Here is a 27084-nt window from a genome sequence, read left to right as displayed (position 1 = left end):
AAAAAGAACAGACCATACTCTTCAGCACCAGTATCATTTTTCTGAAGTCTACTATTTTTGAGACACACAAGAGTATGGCCCAACAGTGAAGGGCACAGACTCTCATCCCAGCTATATAGCCTTGCACATCTAATTTCCTGATAATGATAATAATACCTACCTGAAAAGATTGTTGTGAAGGCTAAGTGCTTTAATACATGTAAAAGTACTTAGAGCAGCTCTAGCAATTAATAAATGGCCTAGTGTTATCTGCAATTAATGTAATGTACAGTATATGTACTGTAATGTAGAGAGTAAAGGATGAAGGGGATAGGTTCCATTCTTGTGGAGCACAAAATCTCTATTTGAATGTTGCACAGACTCAGAAAACTGAAGAGAATAAAACTCAACTCCCCCAAAACATAAGTTTCACTTCTATTTTCTAGCACAGTGAATGTCATTTTCTACCCCATCAACCAGAATAAAAACTCTGAGAATCATGTTAGAGTTCTTTTACTCCATAGCCCAGCTCATGCCAACAGCCACCCAATCTTGCTGATTCCATCTCTTGTATCAAATATAACCTCTTCATTTCATCTCCATTACCACATATCTCAAGATAATCAAGATAGATTCCTAATAGCTCTTTCTGCCTTTATTCTGCCTATCTACAACTCTATATTTCTTCAGTAAAAAGTCTAATCTTTCTATAATGCAAATCTCAACTCTTCCACCCCTACTTAAACTTGAATATTGCCTGCCCTTTGCACTGCTTTCAGACTTTAGCTTCTGTCTCTCTCCACTGAAGTGCGAGGCCTTAACTGACCCATACTACATGTCTAATAAATATTTGCTAAATAAGTATAAAAAGACAGTGTACCTATAATGATAATGAGATAACTATTCTAAACATTTCACCACTCGTGATGAAAAATACATTCAGCCAATTCAATTATGTGGAGCAACTTTGTTAAGTTAAAAAAACTTATAGGAATTTATCCTAAGTAAATAATCAATGATGTGGCACAAAGATACTAAGCATGCTTATCCTGGATTGTTTTTAATAATAAAAAATTGGAAACCTAAATGTGAAATAATGAGGGGAAATAGGGCCTTTAAATCTGTATGTTAAGAACAAAAAAATTGGGAAGAAATATAAATATATCTAAAAAGAATTGAGGCCTTTAATATATAGAGAGAGCTTTTACAAACAGCAAAATGACTAAAGCTGTGAATGGCAAATTACTGAACCACTCTGTGTCTTAGTTTCCCTATCTATGAAGCAACAGAGATATTACTATGGTAACTCTATTCCTAATAATGAAATTTAAATGAAATACCACAAGCAGGCACACACAGTGGAACCTGACACACAACAAGTACTTTTCTAAATGTTAGCTTCTGTCTTTATTATCAATGTCACTGGTATATACTATGTTTAAACTTACTGCAATATTACAGAGAACAGTACAAAAATCAGTAGTACACAGCATAAACAACTATCATAAAATGAACTTATGTGATAAGAAAAAAAATTAAAGGCCAGCAGCCCAGAATCTCACACCACTCTATGACTCTTTCTAATCCATACCTCCTTCCTTTTCACCAAGTTACTACTATCCTGACCTCCAAAACCAGATGTGTTTTAATTTTACATAAATGAGTTTGTTCACTTACTGTTATGCCTATAAGCTGTAGTTTGTTCAGTATCATTGCTTTATAATATTCCATTATATGAATATATGACAATTTATTTATCAATTCTACTTTTGATAGATACACGGATTCTTTCCAGTTCAGGGCTATGATGAATACTACCACTAGTAAGATTCTTGTAACGCATCTTTTGGTATACCCAGAGATGCTGTTCTGTTATTTTCCCAGGGGTTTTGTTTTGTTTTTTAATGAATCTATTTTTCCATTAGCAGTTTATGAAAATTCCCATGGCTCCACTCCTTCACTCACACTTGGAATCATTTGTCTTTCTAGTTTCAGCCATTATGGCAGGTGTGTAGTGGTACTCCGCTGTGGTTTTCATTTGCATTTTCCTGGTAACTATAAGCATCTTTTCATTCGTGTATTGGCCACCTGGACATCATTTCTGTAAAATGCCCATTCAGGTTACTTTTCCATTTTTTCTATTCTGGATATGAGCCCCTTACTGACATCTATTGTTATAAACAGCTTGCCTTGTTGCTGTCTTAATGGTATTCCTTGATGAATGGAAGTTCTTAATTTTACCAACTTTTGCTTTAGGATTAGTACTTCTGGTGTCTGTTTAAAGAGATTTATCCTTGTATCAAAGTCACGAGGAAATTCTGTGTATCTTCCAGAAGTTGGGTTTTACCTTTCACGTCTAGAAGGGCAATCCATTTGGATTTGATTTCTGTGTTACATGTGAGGTAGGAATCAAGTTTCATCCCCATACACCCCCCGCACAATGGATATCCAACTGATCCAGAACCAATTATTAAAAAAACATTCTCCACTGCTCTGCAATGCCACCTTTCTCATAAATCACATGCCAATATATGTTTGGATCTGTTTTTAGATTCTCTATCCTGTTCTACTGGATACAGACTTACCTAGATGTCTTTATGCAAGAAGCAGACATTGTCTAAACTACAACAGCTTTAGAAGTTTCAATAACAAGTAGAGAATTTTGTTCTTCAAGAATGTTTTGGCTATTCTTAACCCTTCGCATTTCCATATGTTTCAGAATCAGCTCATCAAATCCACCAAAACAAATCCATGCTGAAATGTTGGGTGAAAGTGCACTGTCTATATAGAATGGTGATGTGCTAATACAATTTTCTGCAACGATAGATTTATCTGCACTAATAATATAGCTACTAACCACATGAGGCTACTGAGCACTTGGACAGTTTTACTTTCTCCTTCCCCGTTCTTATCTTTTCTCTTGTCTTATACTGTTTGCTGGAACCTCCAGTACAGTGACGATTAGAAGAAGAGATACAGGTACCACTGACTTATTCCTAGTCGTGGAAAGAAAGCTTTCAATATTTCTCCAGTATTATGGTTGCTGCAGGTTTTTAATAGATACCATTACCAGACTAATGAATTTCACTCTATTCCTTCTATAGTTTTCTAAGACCTTTTCCCTGTGAATAAATGCTGAATTTTATTAAATGCTTTTTCTGCATCTATTGAAGTGGCATGACTTTTCTGATTTATTCTGTTAATGTAGGGAATGACACTGATTTTTTAATGTTAAACAGATTTTGCATTCCTCGAATACAATTTCATCATGATTATCTTTTTGTGATAAATTCACTTGTGAAACCCTCTGGACCTAGAGTTTTCTTTGTAGGTTTTTCAATTAAAGATCATATTTCATTACTAGGACTATTTATATTTTGTATTTCCTGGTGTGTCTGTTTTGGTAAGCTGTATTTTTCTAATGGTATGACTACTTCATCTAAATTTCACATGCAGTGACATCAAGTTCTTATAAGCCTCTCTTATAAGCTTTTCAATGTAGTATAATTGTATATCATATCCCCTTTACCTCAAGATTGCTTAATGAGGTCTTTATGATCAGTCTCATCAAAGGTTTATTCATTTTATCAAGTATCCTCTTATATGTGTGTTTTTTATTTCTGCTCTCATCTTGTTCTAACAACTGCCAAGAGAGGTAAATTAAAAATCTCCCATTTAAGGTATGTTATTGGATTACACAAATTTAGAGTTGTTATATCTTCCTGGCAGATAAAACCTTTTATCATTATAAACTGCCCTTTTTACTTCCAGTAATGCTCTTTTGCCTTGTCTGATATTAGTATGGCTCCACCACGCTTTGTCTTAATTTTTGCATGGTATGCCTTTTGTACATCTTTTTACTTTCAACCTCTCTGTTTCCTTGTATTTTCGGTTTGTCTCTTACAGACAGTATGTAGTTGGGTTTTATTTATGCATGAACACTAACGACCTTTTCATTTGTTCCAACTGATTTATGTTCCTTTCTTACCTTCCACTGGTAACATTAAATTTATTTCATTCCTCCCACATTATCTTTATTTTCTAATTACCTTATATATTACCATAGATCATGCACCCTTAAGTCATCAAAACCCAACTATTTCCTTAATGTATATACTATTGTTGATTTGTATTTTAATTCTCTCATTCACATACACATTCTAAGACATCCAACTGACCACCCAGCATGAATGGAATCAGACTCGAGGATACATCCAGAAGGACAGATGGACAAGTTTGTGATATCCAAATACCTATGAAAGAATTACAAAGAAATAGGTAGTTCCTTGATTATTATTGTTATAACTACCCTTCTAGATTTAGAAATGGAACAATTATGTACATTAAGTTTAACAAGCTCTTACTGAGGGGGCTACACTGACATTGTCTTGTGGGGGTGACAATGCTATTCATGATCTATAACGGCATTTCTCAAACTTTAATGTGCTGACAAATTCTTTTAATCTTGTTAAAAGACTCTGATTCAGCATATCTAGGGTAGGGTTTGAGAGTCTACAGTTCTAACAGGCTAACAGATGATGCAAATTATGCTTCGACTAACATCTAAAAGATAATTTAATTGTTCGCCTTAATAAAACAAAGCTGTTCTCTAACTAATACAAGTAGCAGTTAGCCCCAAATTAAGCTATCTTCTGACTACACAATACACTACATGGCTTTTCTCCCCCAACAGATTTACCTTCCTGGTTATATTTTTAGGTTTTGTTTTTGTTTTTAAAGGCTAATATACATTCCCATGCATAAGGTTGGTATGCATGACAAAGAAACTGATGTTCTCTTCTAAATTTGCTGTGGGTAATCTGAATGTAAATTAACAAGAAATAACTCTGTTTTTCACTTCTGGAATTTTCTTTTAGCTATTTATTATACCATCTATCATAACTAGTTAGTACCATTACCAATTATTTAGTGAACTGAAAGATTAAACATCTAGTATTGGGTGGGGATGAGGGCTAGTAACTATAGTATGTATATAAGTGAGCTTGCCACATGCTCATTGTCTCCTTTCTTGTCTCAATTGCTGTGTATGAAATGCAGAAATATACCGAAGTTTAATTTTCCCATAACGCCAAAAAGTGTTTAAGTTATCCACTCATTCACTCCTTTCGTATGACAAGACTCCAAAAGAATAAACTAATACGGACATTTCCATTCAACCTAATTTTATAATTAAGCAAATCACCATGTTTCTATTCTTTTCTATATTTTAACTAAAATGTTAATGAAAAAAGGACTCTGTTCATCCTGTAACAGAGATGATGATAATAAAGTATTAGGCTGAACCATATGAAATTACTGATATTTGAACACCTCTAGACTACAAACCAGCAGTATCATATGGTTCAACCTGATATTTAGCATATTATATATAATCCTTATTCAACTAATTTAAAAATTATCTATAATATTTTAACCTAAGAATGTATCACAATACATATTGTAATATCAGATGTCATAATGTAATGATAAATTTATAACATTTAATTCAAAACGATCTTTAAAATCATTATTTGGAGTTCAATTCCAAAATAATACTTTAAACAGCTGCCAAATAGTATAAAAAGCAGTTTGAAGAAAAGAATGCATGTGGAGTCCTATTTGCATTTTTTATATACTTCTGAACTATATGGATCATTTTTACCATGACCATGTTTCTACAGCTTTTTAAATTTACAAAAATTTTGTTGTTAAATATTTTACTAAAAGAAGTAGCTTTGTTACCCAAGTCACTATGTTCTAGCAAGAAACTGTAATAACTAAACACCACATTACTAGTAGTGATTAGTACTGGTTCTACAGAGAAACATTTCATGAACAGATGTGAGAGATTAGAATATGATAAGACTCAAAAAGACAGTAGCAGACAGAGGAAACAGCAAGTTTAAAAAGCCTGGGAGGGGACCCTGAGTAAAAATAACAAGTATCAACACCCATTTACCTCTGTAAGAACCACATGTACCTCCACTTGTACTTCTAGCCAATTAGAATTTCTTTCCTTTTAATTTGTTTGTTACTAATGTTTTGATAGGGGACCATTTCTGTGATAGTATTAATCCACATTAGATTTTAAAGAGGAGCCGTTAAATGATAAAATGATATTAAAGAACAAAAAATAAATGAAAACAATTTATGTTAATTAAAACTATAGCATCCAAATGTGAAAACTCTTATGAGGCTGAGGTTCTGAGACAGTATCCCTTAAGAAATAAAGGGGCCAACCAGCTTATGTGGGAAGAAACCTGCAAAGTCCCTAGCAACAAGACACACTCAAAATGAAGAAGACAAAATGTTAAGGGAATAGCCAATTGCACATTAAATGATGGTGGGAAATAAAGGTGCAAGATTAAGAAGGTAGCTGAGCATAAGCCCATGAGTAAGTTTTGTTCACCATTTTATCATTAGCACCAAGAACACTGCCTGGCACATGGCCTGAATTCAATAAATATTTCTCCAATGAAAGAATAATCTGAATCTATCAGGAATATTTAGACTGTGAAGAAATAGCTGAGACAGGGATGGAGAGAGGGAGTTGAAGGGAGTAAGGATGAAAGTATTTTAAAAATGAAGGGCTCATGAGTCAGAAATAAAGAGTCTAATCACAGCACAAGCTAGAGCTATTGCTCAACAATTTCTCTTACTCATTTTTATATCCCAAACACATAGCATAATGCCTGACTCCACAGTAGGTATTAAATAAATACTTATTAAAGTGAAACTGCAATGACTTTGTGCAAAAACTCTAACGATAAGAACTATTTAATGATAGTAATCTGATGATATGGTCAAATGAACTGATTTCTTATTACCCTCTAGTGGCCAATATATGTCACTACAAAATGCGTATACTCATGTATGTGTACGTGCACACTGTCTTATACTAGCCAAACCAGCATATTCAACTGTCTACAGACAGGATGAAATTGCTCATGTACAACCTAAATAAAAGCTCAGGTTTTTAGTATGAAGAATTAGTTAACTTGCATATTAAATTATTAAAAACAATGAGCAATGAAAAAATACGTATCTTAAAAAGCCTATAACAACAGACTTCCACTTCTGACCACTTTAGAGTACGTGGTACCAGACTACTTCACTCAACATAAACAACGACAGAACTGGTCAGAATATATGAATTAACTGGTTCAAACACTGGACCACAGGCAGTGCAGAACTGTGTTCACTGAGAAAAGGGAACCAATTTTGGTGACCCACAAACACCTTGGCTTTCTATCTGGAGGCAATTTCTAGAGTAAAGTGTAGGAAGGGGGAGACCAAATAGAACATGGCAGTCCTGCTGCACTGAGGAGATAGAGATGAGAGTTCAAGGCTGCTGAGTTGGCTGGAATTTGTGTGGCAGGTAGCAGAAAGAAGGGAGCTATGCAGAGCAAGAACTCTATTAATCTATACACAGGGATCCCCTTGACTCTGACCAAATGCTAAGCTGCACAAGCGCTGGGAGAAGGTCCAGGAGACCGGGCAAAGAACAACCACCAGGGGGCTGTGAGCTGTAAAACTACTGGAACTCACACAGGACTGGAAGACATTAGGTATTCCAACCTGCTAGTGAGAAGAAGCCTCAATAAACACCACAGACATTCACCAGAGACCCCAGAAAATCCTTGCTTTAGGGTTATGATCTACCTGGCCCTAGAGTAAAGGCTGGCCCTGTCCTAAAAGAGACTAAAATGGTCAAAATGGTGTGCAAATAAATTAACAGCCGGCACAACAACATTCAACCCTCTTTAAAGAGGACAACAAAATCCAGATGCTCCACATTCTTAATGTTCTATCCAATCAAAATTCACTACATGCCAAGAAGCAGAAAAATGTAACATGTATTCAGGAGGAAAAAAATCCATTTATAGACACAGAAACAACAGAAATAAAAAAATCAGCAGACAAAAACAGCTATTATAAATGTTTTAAAATGTAAAGGAAAATATGAACAAAATAAGGGAATAAGTAGTAAATCTTAATAGAGAAATGAAATCTATAAAAAGGAACCAAATGGAAATTCCAGAAGTGAAAAATAAAATGAGATGAAAAATTCAAACAGACCTAATAACAGATTAGACACTGCAGAAGAAAAGATCAGTGAATGTAAAAACAAAGCAATATAAACAACCAGACTGAAAACAAGTACAAAAAATAATGGAAAAAATACACAAATCCTATGGAGGCACAGGCACCGAAACAGGTAAAAATCAGTGATGAAGAAAAAAATAGTAAAAGCATCCAGAGGGGACCAAAAACATGTTTACATACAGGGCAATCACTGACTTCTCATCAGAAACCATGCGCACCACCAGGAAAAAAAAATCTTTAAAATGATGAAAGAAAAAGACCTTTAACCTACAATTTTATATCCAGTGAAAACATCCTTTAAAAATGAAAGCAAAATACTTTTTCAGACAAATGAAAGTGAAAGAATTTGTCAGCAGCAGATGTGCACTCAAAAAATGCTCCCAGAAGTTCCCAGAAGGAAAATGATTCCAGACAGAAAATGAGAACTACACAAAGGACTAAAGAACACCAGAAATAGTAAATACGTAGATAAATATAAGATATTTTTCTTGTTAGTATTTATTAAATACAAGTGACTATTTAAAGCAAAAATAAAGATATATTGTAGAGTTTATTACATATATATGAGTAAAACGAATAATCATAGCACAAAGAACAGGAGATATAAAATAGAAGTATACAACAGCATAACTTAAAGATGCAAATGGTAAGCCCTTGAGCAACCACTAAGACAGACAGGTGATAGATAAGACAGGTAACTACTAATGAGCAACTAGGAGATAAAAGAGAATACTAACCATATCTAAGAATCAAAAAGAATAGTCTTGTTACTTTGAGACTAGTATACAAAAGCATGCATTTGAGTCACTCATTTAACAAGCACATACTATTTTTGAGGTACTGTATTATCCTCAACAACCAGATTACTTAAAACCTTACTTAACCCTACATTAAATGGGCCCTTAACCTTTTCAATTACAAAAGGTAAACAAATTCTTATAGGTGAAAATAGATAGCCAAGAATTTATTTTTAGTAATAGCACCTGGAACACAGAAGAGTAAAATAGTCACCCAAGATATGCTAAGTTCCATAAATTATTGTATACAGTATAACATGTAATATAGGTAAATTTATATTTTCCCAATGTTCTAAAGTTATAGAATATTTTTAAATAGTAAAAATAAGTAAAGCAGATAATACCCCTGGTATTTCATGGCTATTAGCAGTCATGAAAATTCCATGTGGAGAAATAAATTTTATTCTTATAGTGTCCATAATTGTAAAATGTTTACTCAGTAATGAAACCCATCTAAATAAAATTTTTTCCCATTTAGTAGAAAACAGGTATCAAGCAGTCTTTCAGCCCTTAATATATAGGAAAGAGAGCAGGGGAGACTTTGAAACAAAAGGCAGGCAAAGAAAGATATGTGATGTCTCAAGAGAAGGTTTAAAAGTGAGATTAAATCTTTCAGGAGATGAAGTCCAGCAACTTGATGAAGAACATGAAGACCAGTGATTCTCCAATTTGGCCTGGTAGCTAGTGGCTGATAGTAGATTAGAAGCCAAAGTCTACCTTCTATTGCAATATAAATGCCACAAGAAGCACCCCCCCACCTTGTCTGCTACTACATCCCCACAGCTCAGAACAGTGCCCAGCACACAGAAGAAGCTCCATAACTACCAGCTGTCTGACTTAATGGGTAGTCCATAAAGAGCACAGGCAAGTGAACCTGTCATTAAGAGAAGATATAGAAATGTCAACACAAAATGGAAAATTCTTAACATGTTAACAATAAATGAAACATACAAGCTGCTGAATTTTATGCATAATTAATTGATAATTAATTTTAAATGACTGCAACAAAACTTGTAAAGAATTGAAAACCATACTTTACTAGAAAAATTCTATGCTAACGAAAGCAATGTATCTAACATAGCAACTGAAATAATGGTCACCTGTACAAAATGCTCACAAAAGACTGGCCAGTTAGCTCACTTGGGAGAGCATGGTGTTGATAGCACCGAGATCAAGGGCTTGTATCCCCATACCAGCCAGCCACAAAAAAAAAAAAAGGCAAAACGCTCACAAACATGTTTAAGTTTAAGGCAGATGCAAGAAGCGAACTCATTTCTGGTAAAAGTTTAATTTTAGATGTTTCACTGGAAAGCCTTGCAGAGAAGCAGTAAAAGACACCTTCTGCACTAGCAGAATCCGGATAACACAAGGAAACAGCAAATGAGACCATAGCTGCTGAAGCAGTCCTGTCAGGCAACATCAGTATCTTAATACAACAGAGAGCTGCATATAAATGAAAACCTGAATTACATAAATTCCTTTCTAGCAGAACATTAGAATAACATTATTTATTCCAGAGGTAACTGATCAGGTTAACTAAGATCATGCACCTAAAATAAATAAATAAGTAAGTAAATAAGCAAATAAGTAAGTAAATAAATAAATAAATAGATAAAATCGAATCTACAACCATTGTGAGAATAAAAGAGTTTTCAAGAATATAAGAAGATCTACACAGGACAGTGACAGTTGCTCCATCAGGCATCCAGGTTAGTACTAAAGAAAATGAGCAAATAATTGGGATCCTGACTAGACTTTATATAAATGCTAATCATTTATTTAATTGAAGGATTCATACTTTCACTGTAGTCATTCAGCCTTCAATAAGTTTAACTTTTCATAAACTCATAAAGATCTCAGAAATTTTACTAAAATGACTTATTCAAACTGATCCACTATACTGATGATAATCAAAGAACTAATTCTTTCAAACAGACTATTCAGATCCTGAGGCTCTAGTGTCTTTCAAGAGGAGAAAATGATGACAGTGACCACATAGCTCAAGGCTATCAAACAGTCTTGACTTCAAAGCTGTCCCTCATACTAGTACCTGTCAGATGTTCTGTCCTTATATATGGGTTAAGCAAATACAGTCACCTGAGACAGGATTAGAGATAGTCGACTGCACATGAAACAGTTAAATGCCAGCCTAACTGGCAGTAACATGACAAGTGCATTCAGTGAATGCCCCTCCCCATTTTCAGTGAGAAGATGAGATGTTCATTCCCTTCCTCGCAGGTCAGAATCATCTGTGGGACAGTTAAGGGAGAACACTAGAACCATCTAGATAACATAATGTAGGTCTTCAGCTATTCATTATTCCTGTATGAAACCTCACAGTCCTGGGCCTGCTTTCTATATCTCAGATACCTCTGTAACATGCAAGTTTGGCATATTCACTTAAGAAACAGGTAAAAGAAGAAGTACATTTGGAAAGTTTGGCTTGCTATATAGAAACACACTGGGCTAGGATTTAACAGCTTCCTCTGATTGCCTTAGCACGAGTATCAATGCAGATGGCAAACAGGTCAGTTTCTCAGACATGAAATGAGATGATTCATCATCATATTCAATCATGTAAATCCAAAGTACTCCTTTCTCTTGTTAAATGCCATGGATTTGAAATGTTGCACAGACAACTGCCAGAGGACAGGAAAGGCTATGTCTAAAAGGTGGTCTGGAATCTACACTTACCGCTTAAAAGAAATATTTTAATAAATGGTAGTCAGATTCCAACTTAGTTCATTTCTTTCAAGATACAAAGAGATAGTAAAATACTATTTATCTACAATTTTTAAAATGTTATACATACACATAATATCTGTATAGGTTATACAGATAAATATAAAAAACTTAAAACACCCAAAAGATGTACCACTACACCCCCTACCCACACCCCCCATTTTTCTTCAGATTCCTTGATCATAACTTTGTCAAGGCCTATAGCCACACTAAAGTTGCCTTCCAACTAACCTCAAAGTACAAAAAAGAGGGAAAAATGATACATTACAACACATCTAGATGCCAAAATATTATGAAGCTAATAAAAAGCTGCAAGCTGCCTGCTTAACTGCTTCCCCTCTAGGAGAGAAGAGTAGAAACACAGAAAGAGGCAGTTAGGAATACAACACAGGCTGAAATGTTACCTACCACAGGCTGCCATGACCTTCAACTATGCCACAACCATGCTATTTTAAGAAGTGTCTGAAGATGCTACTAAGTTTCAGGAACATAAAGTTTCTTTGGGAAAAAAGCTGCCTCAAGCCTTCCCTGATCTTTACCTCTGCCTTCTTCTAAAGCAGGCTCAGCAACAGCAGCTGAGGAAAATTTTTTTAACTTTTTCCTTCTCCTGACCCAGGGAGAAAATAGGAGAATTATACACATACTTCTTGCTCTTTTTTAGTTCTAGCTAAACAGCTGTTAAACATACAAGATATTTTTTAAGTCTAGTTAAGTACTTGGGTACCTATATTGAATTGCAGCATAATACTTAAAATTACCCAGTGAGGCAATCATTTGGCTTTGTGCTTCCAATTAAAACACTAGATATTTATGGGAATTTCCATTCCAAAATACCCAAAAGGCAAGATATTCATCTAGCCAGAGACACTTTAAATGTTAAGCATAGAGCAAATTAACTGTTCAATAGTGGTTATAAAATTTAATAATATAAAAAGTAGCCCTTCATTAAAAGTATATTTATGTAATAAATAAACACATCATTTTAAGGCTCATTAGTTTTCCTTCTTCCATATGTACATGCAAAAGTAGTTAACATTTGTATCTCAGCTCTATAACAAACCAAAAGAGACCAGAAAATGTTACTATCCAAAAGGTATATAATATCCTTAATATTTAAAGAACACTCTCTAACAATACAATTTAAAACACTTAGGTCTCCTCTCCATACCCTCTAAAAAACAGGTAAAAGATACTATTCTCACAAACCAATAATAAATGTATGGGGGGAAAATTTCAAACTTACTAGCAGCCAAAAAGTAAATAAATAGCAATGAGATTTCATTTTTACCTCTCAGCCAAATTTTTCCAAACCAGAAAGAGTGCCTTCAATAACAACAGTATGTATGGATAAAACAGGTTTATACAAACCTTCAGAGAGTTTGGATAGTTTTTCACAATTAAAGAAAAAGTAATAATTAAAAATTAGTGACAACATTCACTAAACTCTTATGCCATAACAAATCGTTCCAGTATGCCCTAATAAGGTGGCATTATTACAACATGTGTTAATTTTTGCATAGAAAGAAACAGATAAAGAAAGAGCTCCACAGCAGCCCTCCGTTCATACAGACTGTCAGTGGTCATGCCAGAAGGCGAAGCAGGCTCTCCATCTCCAGAGCCCACTCTCTTCAGCACTTCAAACAGTGCCGCAAAGGTAGAAGGGGTGGGCAAGTGCTCAAGACACATTAGAAACTCCTCCGAGAAGACAAGATTGTTGAATCTCTGCAAAGGAACGAAGAAAAACCAAACTAGTAGGGAAAAGAGACATGGGGCTAAGAAATAGCACCCTGCTTGACATGTCCTTTCCAAATACAACCTGCTCAAATTCATGTGAAAATAGGCGAGTGGGTAGCTGTGGCCCAAAGAGAGGGGAATTAAATAAGGAGTCCAGGAAAATGAACTTCACATCGAATTTTAGGAAGTACCTTTTAAAAGAAAAGCTTGTTTTGTGCTAGATGTAGCCACAAATCTTGTGAAGAGCTCACAAAAAAGTCATGTGGAAGAAGACAAGACTAGGAAGCTCTCCACAACTTGACCCTGATCTCCACCTGCAGCCTTCACCCTGTGACATTCTCTCCCCTTCTAGACTCCAGCTCCTCAAAGGCACCCCCAACTCTCTCAAGCACACTCTTTGCTCTGCCTCAAACATCATTCCCTTATTGCTTTGCCTAATTGACTCCCACTTCTCTTTCAAGCAGCTTAAATGTCACCTCAAGTTTGGCTGGAGAACACAATATAGACAGAGGAGTAGATTAAGGCTAGAAAGGCAGGCCGGGTCAAAAGAGTCTTAGCGGCAAGCTAGCTAAGGGACGTGAATCCTTGTAAAACAGGCTAATAGGGTGCCAGGGAAGGTGTGCAAGAAGTGACACAACTCCAGCTGTGTTTTTAGTTTAAAGCAAAAAACACTGCGGAGCATCTGGATTCAATTTTGCCACTTATTAGCTACTGTGTGACTTTGAATTAGTCAATTAAATCTGTGCCCTTTCCGTCTGCAGAATGAGTTCACAGCGGCATTTAAAAACTATTAAGAAAATTAAAGAGTTAATGTTTAAAATGATGCCTGGCACATGATAAGTGCTAAATAATAGAAATGATGTATAAAATGGATTGGAATAGGAATCAATTAATTAGGTTCTTATTTCAACAGTCCGAGGGTGGGACTATGAGAGCCTTTAGGAGGTTAATAACAGAAAAAGCAAATAAAGAGATTCATGAACAGATGCTGTGAGGACAGAATTGACAAGACTTGAAAAATGGTTTAAATAAGGAAGATGAGAAACAAGCTGGATTCAAAAATGACCCAGCAGTTCCGACCCTAGGTGACTCAGAAAACAGTGGTGATTATTAGAAAGATAGAAAAGAGAACTAAATTGGAGGATGATGTCTTCCTAAATGTATCTTGATTTGAAATTCAAAGACTGCTTTTTAGTATACCTCAGCAATATTCATCTTATCAAGCACACAACATTTAAAACTTTGTTGAAAACAGAAAGGAAAAAGTACAAAAACAATAAAAAGAAAGGAAAAGGGTGTGGCGGAGAAAAAAACTGGCCCAAGGAGCAAAAGTCCAGGTTCTGGTCCTAGCTCTGAGGTTTACTACCTCCATAATATTGGGGAAAACATGTCACCTGTCCAAACAGCCCTGCCCCTCATATATGATAGATGAATTTGAAGTTTCTTCAAAAATATGTAAACCAATCATTCTCTCCCTCCTCCATCTTCAAAGCATTGTCCTGGGATGCCCTGTTTTTGACCAGTATGTAACCTAACCTGCTCTGGTATGCCAGGGCAGAAAAAAAAAAGCTGAGCATCCCTGAATAACCATCACCACAGTTATATTCAACTTTCTGACATTCTCACATTTGCCTGAGCATACCACAATCAGGAATATAACGCTGTCTCAAACACAAAGAGATTGCCCATTTCTCAATATGATCAATAACACATATTAAAATCTCTGTGAGAAGTTCACATCACAATAGTCAAAAGCCTACTTCCATCTTCCACATCAGTGCCTTTGTTCCACTATGTTTTCCAGAGCACATAATCTTAACTTCTAAACTGTTTTAGATACAACACTTTTTGAGTCCCTGTATAATACTGAATATTTTATCCAGAATATCAATGAGATAAAAATGTAACATTAGAACAGTGATGGGTTTTCATTAATCTAATGGGTATATTCATGACTTCCAATTATTCCAACAGTTTTTAAAATGGTCTTTAAAAACTTTATTTACAACATCAATACCTAAAAATGTGAAGTCATAACTTCAAAAATCTGTGTTAAATCTCTTTACTTCACTTTTCACAGATTCATTCCATCAAGTGACCTCCATAAGCATCCAAAACCACTACTGAAAGAGGCTGCTCCATGTCTGTGTTACCCTCAAACAGAACTTTGTATTTAAAGTAATGGAGAACATGACAGACTATGTAAGGGACTGTTTAAGGATTCAACTATGTAAGAAATGAGGAACAATTAGGGGAAAATAACCTCAATTTGGATTCATACATGTATAATACTTAATTTTACACAACTCCAAATATAATCACAATGCTAAAAATCAGATTCAATCATTTTTAATACAGAAATTTTTTAAGTTGAATAATAATGAAGCAAAACTGTTGATACATGCCCATGACACTTTTCATACTTCCCTAGGAAGATTTTTCTTCCTTTCTTTTTTTTAAGTCACTAAGTTTTTTAAATGACCCTCAACTAATACCTAAAATGCAGGGGGAAAAGTTATAACACAATTTGATTAGAAATTTATGCTAAACGAACTGGATTTTGGTTTTTTAAAATATAACTGAAGACTACCTCTCTTCAAAGGAGATGAGACAGCAAGGAAGACATCTCCCCGTTCTGCCTACATGGGCTGCAGATCCCATTCCCAACCACATCCTCAGCCTTCCTCCATTGATTAGTGCTCTGTCCACCTCTCTCTCTTTCCCCTAGTTCTGTCTTAAACACACAGATTACTTCCTTGTGAGAGTGAAATTCTTCCTCGATTCTACATGAAATCTTCATCTTCTTCCAATTCATTCATTTATTCAACAAATATTTACTGAGCCCATGCTATATTCTAGACCTGCCAATACAGTAGCCAACTGCCATGTAACTACTGAGCATTTGAAACACAGCTCGTCAGAATTGAGATGTGCTATAAATGTAAAACATACACAAGATTTCAAAGACTCAGTACCAAAAATAAAAAAGAAACCAGAACAGAAAATATTAATAACTTTTTATTTTGATTACAAGTTGAAATAATATATTTTGGATATACTGGGTAAAATAAGATATATTACTAAAATTAATTTACTGTTTTTTACTTTTTAAAAAATGTGACTCCCAGAAAATTTTAAATTACATAAGTGGCTTATATTTCTAGTAGACAGTGCTGTTCTAGACAATGTTCTTAGCACTAAAGACATAAACATGAAGAGGATGGGCCAAGTCTCAGGACTCCTGGAGTGTGTATTTTTGGGGAGGGAGGGATGGCGGCCACACAGAACCCTCAGACACTAAACAAGTAAATGTGATAATATCAGAAAATAATGAGTGTTCTGAAGAAAATACAACAGGGAAAAGAGGAACTGGGGTAGGGTGGGATTCCTCTCCCTCTTCCCCTTCCCATCCCATACAACAGGGAAGGCAAATAGGTTTCTTCTCCATACAAACTCAAATGGACTGGCAGTGGCTGTCTAGAGCACTCACTTGCTATAGAGAAGATTCCAAACCTAACTTCAGCTGCAAAGCACAGCATGCTATATTTAACCACGTCTGCATAGCTTGGGAGCAGGCAACAGTGCCAAGTTTGACCCAGTTCTATAAACAGCATCTCCACGCATCCATCCACTCAAGCTAAGAAACCACAGTCTTATTCCCTCTCTCACCTCTCACTTCCACCTCCCAACCCTTCTACCACACACACACACACACACACACACACACACACACACACACACACACACACACACACACACACACACACACACACACACACACACACACACACACACACACACACGCCTCTGGAATGTCTCACAAATCCAGCTACCTATTTCCATACTCTCTGTCAAGATACTAATCCAGAAGAGGGGGTGTTCCACAGTAACTGCTCCTTACCTAGTCTCCACGCCTTCAGTTCATCCTCTTCTAGGTTCATGTCCTTAAAAAAATCACCAACACTTTAAACATCCAGAGCTTCCAGGTTAAGTATTTACATCCCTCTTGTCTCATTTCCCACCATCTCTCTCCATCCTGTCCCTCCATGACAACCTTTCCCTCAGCTGCACGGACTTTCTCACTGTTCTTCAAAAGTGGCAAAGCACAACTATTCTCTCTATCTAGTATGCTGTGCCTATTGTCCTCTATTCTGCTCCTAGAAATCTTAAAAGTCAAACTTAAAACCAAGATCAAGTGTCATCTTGTCCAAGAAACCATCCCAGAATCTTAGAGGGAACTGCTCCCCTGCTCCATCCTTCCCTCAGTTTTCTGTTCTTATCTCAACATAGCAAGCACACTACAAGCTAGTCATCAGTATGCTCTCACAATGCGTACCCATGAGGGAAGGACTAGTCTTATTTATTTTTGTATTTTCATAATTACAACAATGCAAAAGCTTAAAGTAGGCAGTCAGTGAATGAGTGAAAGAAGCAAAGAGCAATCCCTAAATCCTTCACCCATAACACTCTCCCCCCACACTCTCGCAATCTCCTATACTACCCTGGGCTGGGCTACCTGAGCACTTCACACCAGCTGTATTAGAATGGTTTCTCTGCTCATCAACCCATACTGGAAGGCAAAGGTGTCCTACTCAAGTCTTTTATGCCAGCATATAAAAGGTACTTACTAAATATTTATCCAATGAGTGTGTGAATGAACAGTCACTGTCAGACATCTAGTTTCCCACCTCAATTAATAGAGGGGGCAGCTGCAACCAAGAGAAGTTTAACAACTTGTCCAAAAAGGTCAGTGGCAAAATCAAGACTGAAAAACAGTCTCCCATCTTATACCACATATATTTCTCCTGATAAAAAAAAGTTCTCAAGTTGGTATTTGTCATTTTTTGGCCAATCGGCATATTTCACAGTTCGTGGGAATCACATAACGCAAAAAAGTTATGCCTACTAATATAAAAGCTAAACTAACAAAAATCTCCTCTTCCTTATTCCTTCGTAACTAGTGTTAGTGATCAAAGTTAGGATAGTAACATGTTTCTGCACAGAGTATGAAATCTTGAGAGGTAACTCCTGCAAGACACATGGACACTGAGAGAATATTCACAGTGGGGATGGGAAAGTTGAGACTCACACAGCAATTCACTACAGAAGTACCAGGTATGGCATCCTAACCAAACTGGTCCTATGGCTTGACCTTAGCTGCATCATCTGCTGCCTGCCACTCTGGTCCCTGCTTATTTTTCTAGTATAGTCTCCAGCTTTCCAATTAAGTCTGTGGGCTAACTTATGACCTTCCATTAAATTCATTTTCTTCCCAAGTCAGCCAGGGATGGGTTTCTGTTGTTTGCACCCAAGAGGCTTGACCATCACATGTAAATGAACAATGGGGGACATCAACCCAAAAAAGAATACATCAGAGGTGGAGTAAATGCAAAAACATGGGGGAATGAGAAAAGGAACATGAAAGAAATAATTATATAGACCAGAGATAAGTCAATGTCTTGCTGATATTGTTCAAGGTGACTACATTTACCACATGGAAGAGACTGTTAATTGATAACTGAAGGCATTTCTTTTTCCTGACTGAGGCAACTAAACTACTTTCCCAGCCTCCCTTGCAGTTAGCATGGCCATGTGACTAATGACTAAGATCTGGCCAATGGAATGTCAACAGAAGTAATGTGTGGCACTATCAGGCCTGATGCATACAAATCTCCTATGAGTAAATCTCCATGCTCTTTCTCCATTGAATGACTGGATGCCAAAATCCAGGGTGACCTTTGGACACTCTTAAGTTTAAGACAGAAAAAATGTCCACAGTTTGGAGCCTGAGTAACTGTGTTGAGCAGAGCCATTATCCTCTCCTTTATCAGTCATTGGACTATTACATAAGCAAGACATAAAATTCTGATTTAAACTAACAAAATATTAGGTGTGTTTATTATACCAGACAGCATACCTTAATGGATACAGAAATTAATATATACCTAGAAATGATAGTAAATACTTTTCTAAAATGTTGTTTCTCAGTTTGAAAACACTGATCAGATGTATGCTACGAAGGACCTCAACAAATACAAACAAAATTACATACCAAAAGGTAAGAAATGTATTTTTGGTTTTGAGAGGGTAGAGTTTTTTCTCGTAGAAGAGAGGTACAAAAGTATAAGAAAGGGAGGGAGGGAGGGAGAGAACTGACATGAATCATCAAATCAAATTATATAATCCCATTTTTATATGTAACTCTTTCATTTGTTCAATATTTAAATTCAAAGAAACTCGGTATACAAATTTTTTCCAGCATAAATTATGACCTGTACTAGAAGCACAAACCATACTTATATTATTTCATGTTAAACGGTCCTATTTTCCCACAAATTTTCATTATGAAAACAAAAGTTATAAAAAGTACTACCTACTCCACAGCTCACTTGGGACTTCTAATAATATAAATGACAACCTGACTTCTCAAGCTTTGGACTCACTACATCTGAATGGGGAACAAGACATCAGCATTTTTCTTAGGTTTCCCAGGTAATTCTGATTATGGAACTCACTACATCTGAATGGGGAACAAGACATCAGCATTTTTCTTAGGTTTCCCAGGTAATTCTGATTATGGAACCCCTCCACCAGAACAAGAATTATGATAAAAATTTGTAAAATTTAAAATAATAATGAAATAGTACAAAGTGCTTTAATATTTGGCATGAAAGCATATTAAAACTCTATTAAGAAAAACAGTGTCAACTCATCAACTGACAGGAGGCTTCTATTAAAATCCTTTTGAAAATACTTTACATTTACGTTATATGCAACAAATACTAAACTGAACCACCTCTACTCTGCATTTTTGAGAGCCAAGTCAACCTAGGAGTCTCAATGTGAAGGAAGATCTTTTGAAATATAGCAGATTTTTTTACTATTAAATAGAACAGAATACTTAGAGGAAAAATTCATCTCTTCTTATCAGCTAACAAGCTTATTATTAACTTTAATCTTACTAACTCAATTTTAATGCAAATTTTAAAAGATCACCACACACAATTCACATTTACTAGAAAACATCAAAAATAAATGCTCTTCTGAAAGCACAACAGGTTCCCCACCTCAATGCAAACACTACTTAGTCACTACCACCTTTCAACTTAACACTGTGAGCCCACACCTGGAGGATGGAAACTACATACTCCACCCCAAAGTTCTACCACCTGTCATTTCTGTTAGCTGCTCAAATCAAGCCTTATTTTCTAGCTCTGAGGCTGAACCATATCTCTGAGTACAATGACTAGCAAAATCTTGAGGAGCGATCAGCAAACTTTTTCTTAAAAGGGCCAGAGTATGAATGTTTTACATTTGATGGAGTATACAGTCTCTGTTGCAGTTAATCAACTCTGCCCTTGTAGCACAAAAACAGCCACAGACATAAACCAATGAGCGTGGCAGTGTTCCAATAGAAAACTTCATTTACAAAAAGAGACAGTATTGGGGATCTTGAGGCCTGAAAGGCAGCAATGTTAGCATGAGCACCCTGAAACTGTCTTATTTATATGTTCATATATATAAACATATGTTTATAGAGGTATACTTATATATGACATAGAATGTTATACACTTACATATTCATTTGTTACATGTATTTGTGTTATTGTCTCTTCCCCCACAACTATAAGAAAAGGCCCCTGAAGATGGAACTGCTGCTTCATTAATTGACAAATCTTCAATAAACAGGCAAATAATAGGCACTCAAAAAGCATTGTCTGGCTCAACTAACTCACCTCATGAGTCTAGATCACAGATTGAGGAGGAGGAGGGGGATACAAAAGAAGTAAATTCTCCTATTAGGTTAAAGAGATTATTATACATAAAGCTATGCCTCTGTTATCAGATGGTAAGTACCCTCTCTTCCCCTCCCAAGCCATCACCGTTGCTGGTAAGGAGGCCAAGTGCTAATTATGAGGAATGGTGGCAAGACTAATATCAACTAGAGCAATGACTTTTATCAAGAACTGCATGCCCCAGAATTACTGCAGGTACACCAAGAGAGCACAACTCCTTCCATCCATCATGGGTAGTGTGCCTGACCACCAAAAGCAGGGGGGCCAGCACAGGACTTCTTACTAATTTTGATCTCCACAGTGACTTCGGCATACAACACGCATTCAGTACATACTACATTAAATGGGATAAACCAATTTTGGCCTCAGATCTAACCCACTATGTGACTTTGACCTTCTCCAAGGCTCAGTTGCCACTCCTATAAAGTAGGAATGATAAACCATTCTAACACCTATGAGAAGTTCACATGAGATAACACACATAAACACAAGCTATAAACTCTAAAACACCACACAAATTCAAAAATGAAGAATTTAATATCTGCCCTCATGCTGTGGATTCTCAAATGTCAGGCTAAATATTTTAATAGCTGAAAAGCAGTGCCAATTTTCCCATTAACTACTTTATTAAATATGAAAAAGTCAATTGAAACGATAAAAAAAAATTGCCCCATGGGCCTGAAGAGGCTACTTTTGTTTGTTTTTTCTTTCTTTTTATTGAAACATAATTGATTACACATATTTGTGTGATGGAGCTATTTTTATTTTAATTTTTTTTTAGATCCAAATTGTTAGCTTTGTTTCCTGAGATACACTCACTGCAGTATTTATCTTAATAGTAATTCATGTAATTCAATGTGTTATTAAAAACATTAACACACCCATTCAAATATATTACCTCCTAAGAGATGGCTAAAATAAAACAGTGGAGTGTAATCCATTTTATGCAAAATAAGTGAATCCAGAGGTCCAGTACTCAAGAAAACTGTTTCAAACTTTCAGTTTTAAAACTGCTCTTCCACATTAACTATTGAGAAATATGGATAATATGTATAGGTCATTAGCGAGGATTTTCAGCAACCAAATTTTTCTGCACATTACTACATTCTTTTCTTAATGCTTAACGCACACTCTGGTAGCAAAATCTACTCACTGTTGTAAAAGCAGAGACATAGTTATGCCCCCATTAATTACAGTAAGAATGTGAAGACTGCTAATATTGTTAAGGGCAGAGTGCTAAAGTCCCAACCTTTTCTTGACTTTGTGATAAGACAGACAGTGATTACAAAATACTACTCTTTTATACAGAGGTTCCCTAGGCTTTCATACGGGAAAACTGTTATTCCTCTACTCTAATTGGGGAAAAAAATGTTAACTTCTTCAGGATACGAGAGAAGATTTGCAAGATCTTATGACAGACTCTGACTGGCACTTACATAAACCAGAATATCCCATATACATATTTGTTTATTTGAAACAAGTCAAATGAAAATGAAATAAAGCACCCCCTTGGAGAGACCATCCTGACCTTCCCAGCAAAAACCACATCTCACCCAACCATCTACTTGTCTAAATGTTTACTGTGTATCACCTCCATTAGAAAATAAGTTCCACAAAAGCAAGAACTCTATCTTATTCACTACTGTATCTCCAAAACTATATATAAGAAGAGATGCTTGGCACAATAAATGCTTGATAAGTATTTGTTGCTTATCTTACATAATATCTCATCATTATCTTAAACTACCTGACTTCTAGCAGAATAACCCTTAGTTACTAACTGATTGTAAATAGTTGCATTATTTTTAGGTATGCATTCTGTAAGTTGTATACATTTCATAGAACTGCTCTGGTTTCCCTATATGTTTACTCTTACCTATAAGTGACAAGTAAGGCTAATGTTCTAACTTTGTAATAGTACTACAGTTTCTTTATGACCAAAACTTAAGGTATTAAATACATGAATGTATTTTTTAAAAAACACTAGAGGCAGCAGTGAGTAACGCCTGGGAGCACAGACACTGAGGCCATATGGTCTGGGATTGAATTCTGGCTGCACCACTTACTAGCTGGGTCCTTGGGCACCTTCCTTAACTCCTCTGTGCCCCAGTTTCCTCATTTGTAAAATGGAAGACAATTGTAGTACCACCTCCCAGTTCTTCGGTCACTTTGGCTCTTCCCTTCAAACATTTGCAGTTTATCACCTACCCAGAAAATCTATGATCTGGACTCTATTGCTGGACCCTCCACCCAACTAACTGCTCGTGCTCTCTCTCCCCCTTTCACAGCAAAGCAAGACCAACATCTACCCATTCACCATTCATTTCTGAATTTTCTACAATCTGAAATCTCTCCTTAGAGGCTCTTCCCATTTTATTTAGAACCAAACTAAATTATCTTTCCCCCGCAAAAAAAGAATGCCTTTGCCTGACTTCTCATTTCTACTAACAATACTCTCCCATTCATCAAGGCTTGCCATCATGCTTCTTTAACTCTTCACCCTTCACCTGGCCTGACCAATCATTCTTCAAGTTTTGTCTAGCATTTCCTTAGGAAACCCTTCATCACATCCATCTTCTCTTTTCCTAAATTTTTTTAAGTCCCCACAGACAGTAAGGTCCATGGGGAGAGAGATTCTGAAATTTTCACAGGTCTACTCCTAACACTTACTGAAGAGTTCTGTACTTAGTAGTCTCAATAAATAAATTAATGCACATCTGGACTTACTATAACCACCTCCAAAACGAATTCCCTGACTCCAGATTCCTAATCCTCCAACCCTTCCTAAAGTTATTAATCTTTCTTAAAATGTCTCATCCCTACAACTTGTCTGCTTAGACACTCATTAACATATTCAACTCAAGTAACCACTATTATAAAGTAGTACAGGTGGTACCCAAGAGTGAGGAAAGAACTGGGACACAATACCAATAACAAATCCTCTCCAGTTCTTCAAAAATACTGCAAGTATGTACAGCAAATAGCCATGTAAATACTTATGACAAAAGGCACAACTTTAAACACCTTCTAAATAGAGATTAATTCTGATTAGTAAGTGGCTTTTAAGCAAGATAAGCAGCGGGGAAAAAAGGGGTGTTGGGGGAATTCCAAGCTGAGAGAAGATGAATAAGAGCCTAATAGCACAGAAGTGGCATGTTCAGGAAACATCACTAGAGGGATGGGGGGGGGTTGTTACAGGTTGAATTGTATCCCCTCAAAATTCATATGTTGAAGTCCTAACCCCCTGTACCTTAGAATGTGACCTTATCTGGAAATATTTTTGCTGTAGATATAATTAGTTAAGATGAGGTCATCAGGGTAGGCACAAATCCAATATGAATTGTGTTCTTATAAAATAGAGAAATTAGGACACAGAGACAGACACACACAGGGGAAAACTCCATGTGAGGATGAAGGCAGAGATCAGGGTGATGCAGCACAAGCTAACAAATGCCCAAGATTGCCAGCAAACCACAAGCTCGGAGAGAGACCAACCAACCAGACTGAGAAGGGTCAAGATACACAGAGCATTAGATAAATTAAACAGGGAAGTTATCTCCTTCATAGTAAGGAATGATTATCATTAGATTAAACACTGCACTGGTCTCACCTACAAGACCTTATAGAAAGACTCAAAAGATCAAACTATTTCCAAGTAACTCAACTATTCCAGAACAAAGGTCAAGAAAACTTACTGGAATATAAAAAATAACTAACATCCAACAAAGTAAAAATTCACAAATATCTGGCATAGAATAAAAAATTATCAGGGATAAAAAGAAGCAGGAAAACACATGGGGGTGGGGGAGGGACTAATCAATCAACGGAAACCAATCCAGGATTGACACAGCTGTTAGAATTACCAGCTGCAAACATTAATACAGGCATTATAACTATACTTCATATATTCAAATATTTAAGGGGAGTCATGGAAAACATTTTTTAAAACAATTCACACTGAACTTCCAGAAATGAAAGTTACAATGTGAAAGATTTAAAAAACACACAGAATGGTATTAATAACAGAATAAACACTGCAGTAAAAAAGACTAGCAACCTTGAACACAGAGCAGTAGAAACTATTTCAGAATTCTACCTGACTACTCAACGACTGAAACTGGATGTCAAAACAGAAAAATGAAAATGAAAATGAAAAAAGAGACTATTTACAAAAAAGTTAACATTCATTCACTGAGTTCCAGGACAACTTCAGGCACCCTAATATACATGTAACTAAAGTTGCTGATAGAAAGAAGACAGGATGAGAAAAAAGTTTTTAAAAATAGTGGTCAAAATTTTTCCAAATCTGATAAAAACTACAAACTCAGAGATGCAGAAGGTCAAAACCCCAAGCACAAGACACATAAAGAAAATTATACCAACACACATCATAATCAAATTGCTCAAAACCAATGATAAACAGAAATCTAAAAACAGCCAGGAAAAGAGACATATTATATACAAAGCAATAAAGATAAGGATGAAAGATATTTCCTAAGAAACAATGCAGAACAGCAGAACAACATCTTTAAGGTACTGAAAGAAAAGAGTGTCACCTAGAATTCTATACCCAGTGAAAATATCTGTCAAAAATGAAACAAAATAAGGACATTTTCAGATACATAAGAGGTGAAAGAATGTGTCACTAGTAAACCCACACTTCAAAAAATGTTACTGGAAGGACTCAGGATGAAGGAAAATGAAACCAGATGGAAATATGGACCTACACAAAGGAATGAAAACCATCAGAAAAGATAACTACATGGGTATTGTACAAAAATTCTTATTTAAATGTCATTTGATTAACTGTTTAAACACTAATAATAATGTGTAGTGTGGGGTTAGTAACATACATACAATAAAATCTATGAAAAAGCAGTAAAAGGACCAGTAGGAAAGAAATGAAAGTATACTATGGTAAGGTCAATAAACTATAATATGTAAAGCAATGTAATATCATTTGAAAGTAGACTGCAATAAGATAAAGAGCAACCACTAAATTTAAAAAAAAAAAAAGATTTAAAATGAGTAAGCCAACAAAAGGAAAGGGAAAAAAATTTTTAAAAAGCATTCAATTAATCCAAAGAGAGCAACAAAAAAAAAAAAAAAAAAAAAGAGAGAGAGGAAAGGGAAAAGAGGAAAAGGGGAATAAAGAAGAGATGGGACAAATAGGAAATAAATAGCAACATAACAGATCTAAACCAAAACATACTATTAATCACATTAAATGAAAATGGTCTAAACACCCCAAATGAGAAACAGAGATTTTCAAATTGGGAACCAAAAAAGGGCAATACCTAAATATGGGCTGCCTACCAGAAACACATTTCAAATATAAAGACATTAATACGTTAAAAGTGAAAGGTTGGAAAAAGATGTATCATGCTAACACGAATCAAAATTAAGACAAAATGGCTATATTAATAGCAAAGAATTATACTGCAGTCTAAAGAATATCACAAGGAATGAAGATCATTTTATAATGGTAAGTGTCAAATTATCAAGAGAGCATATTAATTCGGAAAATTTATGAATCTAAACATATGGAGCAAAAAACAATAAAACTGCAAGGATACACACAATTATACTAAGAGATGTCAATATCCTTCTCTCAATATTTGATAGAATAGGTAGACAGAATATTAGGATATAGAAGATTTGAACAATTCTATCGATGAAATGGACTTAATTGACATTTAGAGAATACTCCACCAAAGAACAATAGCATAAACACTCTTTCCTAGTACATTTACCGAGAGACCATATTATGGGTCATAAAATAAATCTCAATAAATTAAAGGGAATCAAGTTATACAAAGTTATACAATGAAAGTAAATTGGAAAACAATAACAGAAAGATATATATAAATACCCCAAATACTTATAAATGATGTGGTTCTAAATAACCATGGCTCAAAGAAGAAATCAAA

At 35.6% G+C, this 27084-nt stretch overlaps 1 protein-coding gene across 2 annotated transcripts in view; it reads right to left on the bottom strand.

Annotated features, from left to right (window-relative positions):
- The window catches only part of DYRK1A (dual specificity tyrosine phosphorylation regulated kinase 1A), a 133645-nt gene that overhangs the window by 37353 nt on the left and 69208 nt on the right, over nt 1-27084 (bottom strand). The gene's annotated exons all lie outside the window — the stretch shown is intronic.

Source organism: Cynocephalus volans, chromosome 1 (genome assembly GCF_027409185.1).
Source record: "Cynocephalus volans isolate mCynVol1 chromosome 1, mCynVol1.pri, whole genome shotgun sequence".
Classification (NCBI taxonomy): Eukaryota; Metazoa; Chordata; class Mammalia; order Dermoptera; family Cynocephalidae; genus Cynocephalus; species Cynocephalus volans.
Note: the sequence above shows the minus strand (reverse complement) of the source record. Positions and strands in the feature narration are given on the sequence as shown.